This window comes from Apis dorsata, unplaced genomic scaffold, assembly GCF_000469605.1.
Source record: "Apis dorsata unplaced genomic scaffold, Apis dorsata 1.3 scaffold_74, whole genome shotgun sequence".
Classification (NCBI taxonomy): Eukaryota; Metazoa; Arthropoda; class Insecta; order Hymenoptera; family Apidae; genus Apis; species Apis dorsata.
The window spans coordinates 410,438-415,913 of NW_006263372.1; the positions used below are offsets into that span (position 1 = coordinate 410,438).

Consider the following 5,476-nt stretch of genomic DNA (forward strand, 5'->3'; position numbering starts at 1 on the left):
TATCGGCCGTTAATTTGTTAGAAACGCCACCAGCACAGCCGATTGCAGCGTCCGCAACTATGTACCTTTCTGACTCCCGCGGAACGGATGGCCACTGTTTGCCACGCTCGCTCGTCTTCCCGACGCGAGACGACATTTTCTAATCGCTGCCTCTGCCACACGACAAAATGTCTAACTGCTCGTTTGTTCTTCTGCTGGTAGTTGACTTTGTGTATATATGTATGTGCAGTTTTAAGATGCAATTTGGAGTAATGTACCTTTTCTCTTGCCAATTGTATAATATGTCCGTGTTTGAAATAATTGGTTGTACTGGTGAAACAGATTATTATTATTATTATTATTATTATTATAGATTTAAAGATTAAGATAATTCTTAACAAAACTTAGCAAGATTATTAAAGTTAAAAATTTTCTCAATTTCTAATTAAGTTTATTAGAGTTTGAGAAATTTTCAATCGTATTTTATAACAAAATTTTATATGAGAAACTATATTATTATTATATTTCATTTATGTTGGTGAATGCCGTTCAAATTAAAAAGTAGAAAGTTTCTTCGTTAAACAAGTAATTAACTTAATACCAAAGATCGCTTCCTACTTCCTCTATTACTTATAAAATTTTTGTAGTTTCATATAATTTTAATAAATAATTTAACAAGTGTAAAATCTTATATTTTTATACTTTTATAATATATAATTCTAAAAACTTACCGTTCTATTAATGTGACGGTACGTAACGTTGAAAGATTTAAGTTAGTGAAGTTCAAGGTAGTTTCGATGAAGACGTCAATGCGAATTTTTTTAGAAGCCTTATCCAAGACAATGGAGAGTGAGGTTCCGATAGTCTGGTAACAACGGGACTCGAACAGTAGCGGATTATTCCGCGATTCCAAAGCATGGAACAACGATCTTGGAAACAACTTCAGATGTTCCAATAGATCTCCACTCTATTTGAATGCACTTGATATTGAAATTAAATCAAAGAATCTTGTAAAAGTAAATTCTAATTAATCTTTCCTTTTTTTGTATCGATTCGTTGAAAAAATAAATCTTTTATCCAATGAACTAAAAATAGATTTAATAATCAGAATTATTAAATTTCTTCTAAATAATAAGAATAAAATAAATAATAAGAATAAGAAAAAAGAAATTATATAACCTCATTTTCTTCGACAGTTCCAAATGTTAGTTAATAGAATTAAACTCTGGAGGGCAGTACTGTTCACACACTACTTACACACATATATCAATTTAAAACAAAATTGAACGTAATTATAAATTAAAACAAACATTATGTCTCTAATTTCAAAATTTAACATATAGTTTCAAAATTTAACAAATTTTTTGAAATTTAACAACATAGCTGATTAATATACTTAATTAATATTTAATTCTAACTAAGAATAATTATAGCGTCATTAATGACATTATACTTATATTTTCACAAGTAGATATGTAATCGATTCTTCCAATCAACTTTAGTTACGTGATAAAATGTCAAGGAACGCCATAATCTGAAAAACCGACGCGATGTAGGCTCCCTTCGTTGAAATGATTGGCTCGCGCAAATTTTTCTATGAACATCATCCAAGAAAACGTATTCCAACATTATCCGTTAACGCGGTGTGTCTAGTACACTGGCATTGTATTCCAACGATAATAGATTCACGATCGGAAGATAATCAAACGAACTGTAAAAAGGAGTCAGCCGGTATTCTTCGCACGAAACCGATGTTGATAAGGCACACAGAGTCTAGTGATTCATTTCCCTAATATGTCTACGCGTCGAATGACAATTGGTAGTACCGTTCGCGCTTCAGTTTCCCTCTATTTCAATATCTAATAGAGGTCTCTTGTATCCTAAATCCTAACCCTAATTTCTTAGTGTGTGTTATATAATAATAAATCGTGTTTGTGCTTCAATTAATTCAGACTGATTTAATTATAGAATAATTAAAAATCGTGCAGATAATAAATTCTATATTTAATTTCAAATAATTTCAAAACTTAATTATAATCGTCAAAATTAAAATATTGTTAAATAGAAGGTTAAGTTACATACATTTTCGTTTCTCTTTTTCATTGAATATGATGAATATATTTATTTATTTATAATATGTAGAAAAAGTCTATCAAATTTGTCATTCAATTCAAATGCTATAAATTTATATCTATTTGGAAATTATTGAATAAATCTCATATATGTATATATATGTTATATATAAATAAATATATTAAAATTATATGATGAATTAAATTGATAAATTTTAATAGATAATAATGAAATTGATAAAAATGTTGCAGAAAATACTTATTTATAATAAAATTAAACAAAAATTAAGCAAATATCGAACAAGTTTCTGAGAAAAAACGATAGCAATACGGCTGGCATTCTCCATTCGAGACCTCAGAGAAGTTTGGTTTGTGAAATTCGTTCTCACAGAGAAAGTAGAATTACATCAGCACGCATTCAGCCGTAAAAAGAGGATCGTCGCGGCGACGCAAAATACCGTATCGTTGCTTTTCTTTAGCGTCCTGTATTCGCCGTGGTCATTTACACCTTCTTCGCGTGTTCTTTGCACGCCATAACATTTCCGTGCTCTACGATATCATCTCCTTTCTTCTGCTTGCCTTGCATGTTCTTTGAAGTTCACCCTCTACTTCCTGATCTTAAATACTTGAGGAAGTACCGATCGAATCGATGAAAATTCTTTCTTCTCGTATAATGAATATTTAAAGATAGATACATCTATGGGATAAATCAGTAAGTAAATGATTTAATGTAATCAATTTTTCAATGATTTTTATATTAGCCAAAGATAGAAATTATTGTTGAATCACGTGCAATTTTTATTTAGAAATTGAACTTTGCGCAGGTAGTGATGCGGTCCATCATTAGTCAGACATCCACCAAATTTCTCCGAATATAGATAGAACATCGACATTACGAATATCTTATCTTTGATTTATGAATTAACTATATTAAAGCAATAGCGTGATTTTTTTATTTTTCATTGAATTATTGAATTTGAAATTTTTAATAATTTGATTGTAAAATTAAAAAAAAATTTTACCAATGTATAGATAGTAAATATGCGAATAAGATTAGAATGGAAATAATTTTTCTTTTTTTTTATATATCTTATATATCTTAAACTTTTTATTCTCAAAAATTTATTTTACATAAAAATAAAATTACTTATTGTTCACATGTAAGAATTATGTTAACGAAATAAGAGTGAAATTATAAGCATGACGAACTACAAACCATAGCCACTGATACATATCTCTCGAATCAGTTTAACCGATGATGCAACATTTCGTATCGCTAAATGACTTCGCCAGATTGTCCACAATCGACGCCGCCAAGAAAATCATGACTCGATGAAATATTTATGGTCCATTTAAGGGAATCAATTTTATTTATTGATTTTCATCACTTTATTTTATGTTCCTACAAGTAAAACGTTCTGTTGATTACTTCTTGTAAATTCTGTAAATGGATAAAAAAATATGATATATCATTTTGATCAAAATTGAAATATTCATATATTATCATGTTAAAAATAATATTCTCTGATTATATTACAAATTAGGATGAAAAAAAAAATTAAAACAAATTGTTAAAATTTAAAATAGAAATAAAATGGATATCTTCGTCAAATAATCGTCAAATAAAATGTCAAATAATCGTCAAATAAAATGTCAAATAATTTAATCTTTTCACGCGGTTTTCTTCACTCCATTTCTCTTCAAAAATGCACAGTTCAAAGTTCATGGTATTTTACGCCCTACTTCCTTCGACGCACGTACCTTCAAACCGTAACGCAACCTAACCTCTCCCCTAGGTGAAACGCGACGAATTAGAATCTGCAACGGCAATGTTTTTTAAAGCGTCACACATAGCCAATGTAACAAATGGTCGAGTAAAGTTAACCTAGCGACGGTTCTTTCCAAGAAATTCCTTTTTCTACCCGACGCTCATGGAACACCTTAGCGAACCTCTTCCGGCCGCGGGAACGTTAAAGCTGGATTTTCCAGGTGAATTATTTACGTGTCTGGTTGTGAAAGCCACCTAGGTCTTCGTCCTTTTTGAACTTTCATCATCGCCACGATTTCAATCAGTCGATTTATTCTTTTTATTATTATCGATTTTCGTCGTCATATTGTCTCCTTGCAATATTCGATTATAATCGAGATTTTTTATCGAAGCTTTCATCGATCCCTTTATTTCTTCATTATACTTCTTCGATTGTTTTCGGCAGCATTCTCATTCTTCGTTATTATTGTCTCTGCTGTATTGTGAATGTTCTTTTGTTTTATTTTTCGAGTATATCTCGAAGAATTTTAATGTAAGTTTGATTCTTCAAATTCTGTTGTTAATTTTTTTTATAACAATTTTATTTTATTGCATTGTTTGAAAAATTCATAGCATTTTTTATGTATCGATGTATTATTTTATCAAAGTATGTATAATACTCGATTTCTAACCTATAATTTTTTTATCTCTTGAATGTTATTTGTTTTATAAGTGAATTTCTAATATTTAATTTGCAATAGATAATCTGTTGATACAAGAGTTTTTTAAATTTTATGTGAGAATTAAGTATATTTAGTGCCAATTGTTAGTGCCAGAGAAATAACCATTGTAAGGTTAACGGTAAAAGAAACTTCAAAATAGTACTAATTGGATTATATTGTTTTTTAGTATCTGCATAGTAAATCGCGATCATCCTAGATAGATAATAACGATGGATTTAATTCATCACAATCTTTAATCATTTAAATTTCTTTATATCTACTTTTTTAAAAGTACAAAGAGTAGTTCTATAAGCATTAAACTCTTTCGTATTTATTTTAGGTTAGAAATGGAATATGAATATTTTAAATCATCTATCAAAAAAAATATGAATATTGCAAATAATCGACATTTAAGTTTTTGTATATTTATTTATTTTTTTTAACTAAGATTTTTTTTTTTTAATGAGATCGTCGATCATGATCGTACGATCATGACGCCGTTCGTCGAGAGAAGTCCCTGTGTGTCGTTTCACGTCGCCCCGTGTGCCCTCCTTGCTAGGAAATAAGAAATTTTCTTGAGAGATGCGAGCCTCTGCGAGGGAGGAGGCCTAGCCAAGCGAACATAGTTAATTTAGATTGTATCGCGTGAGAAGCAGGAAATGACGAAATATCCTGAGTGCTGACTTATACGCGGCGCACATCGTGTATGCCTGGGCTCGTTCCTCGACCGCATTGCTCTTCGACTCCTCGACTCCTCGACTCCTCGCGACCTCAGCCCCTCCGACACGCAAGGATGATACTTTTTTTTCCTAACCTCCACGGTTAGCCGTTGCTGCATCTATTTTTATATTTTTCGCGATGTTTCCGCGCAAACGACAACGTGATCGTGAGAATTTTTGACCGGACCATTACTGCGAAATATCCTTATTTTTTTTATTCTTTTTTTTTTTTTTTTC

General features: G+C 30.6%; 1 long non-coding RNA gene across 1 annotated transcript; it reads right to left on the reverse strand.

The window, feature by feature from the left end:
* Window positions 1-6: 6 nt before the first annotated feature.
* Window positions 7-1,173, reverse strand: LOC102673316. The gene is made up of 3 exons (XR_004149579.1): window positions 1,159-1,173; window positions 711-1,064; window positions 7-309 (listed from the first exon to the last, which is right to left on the reverse strand). It is a non-coding gene; the product is annotated as an uncharacterized LOC102673316 (long non-coding RNA).
* Window positions 1,174-5,476: the final 4,303 nt, after the last annotated feature.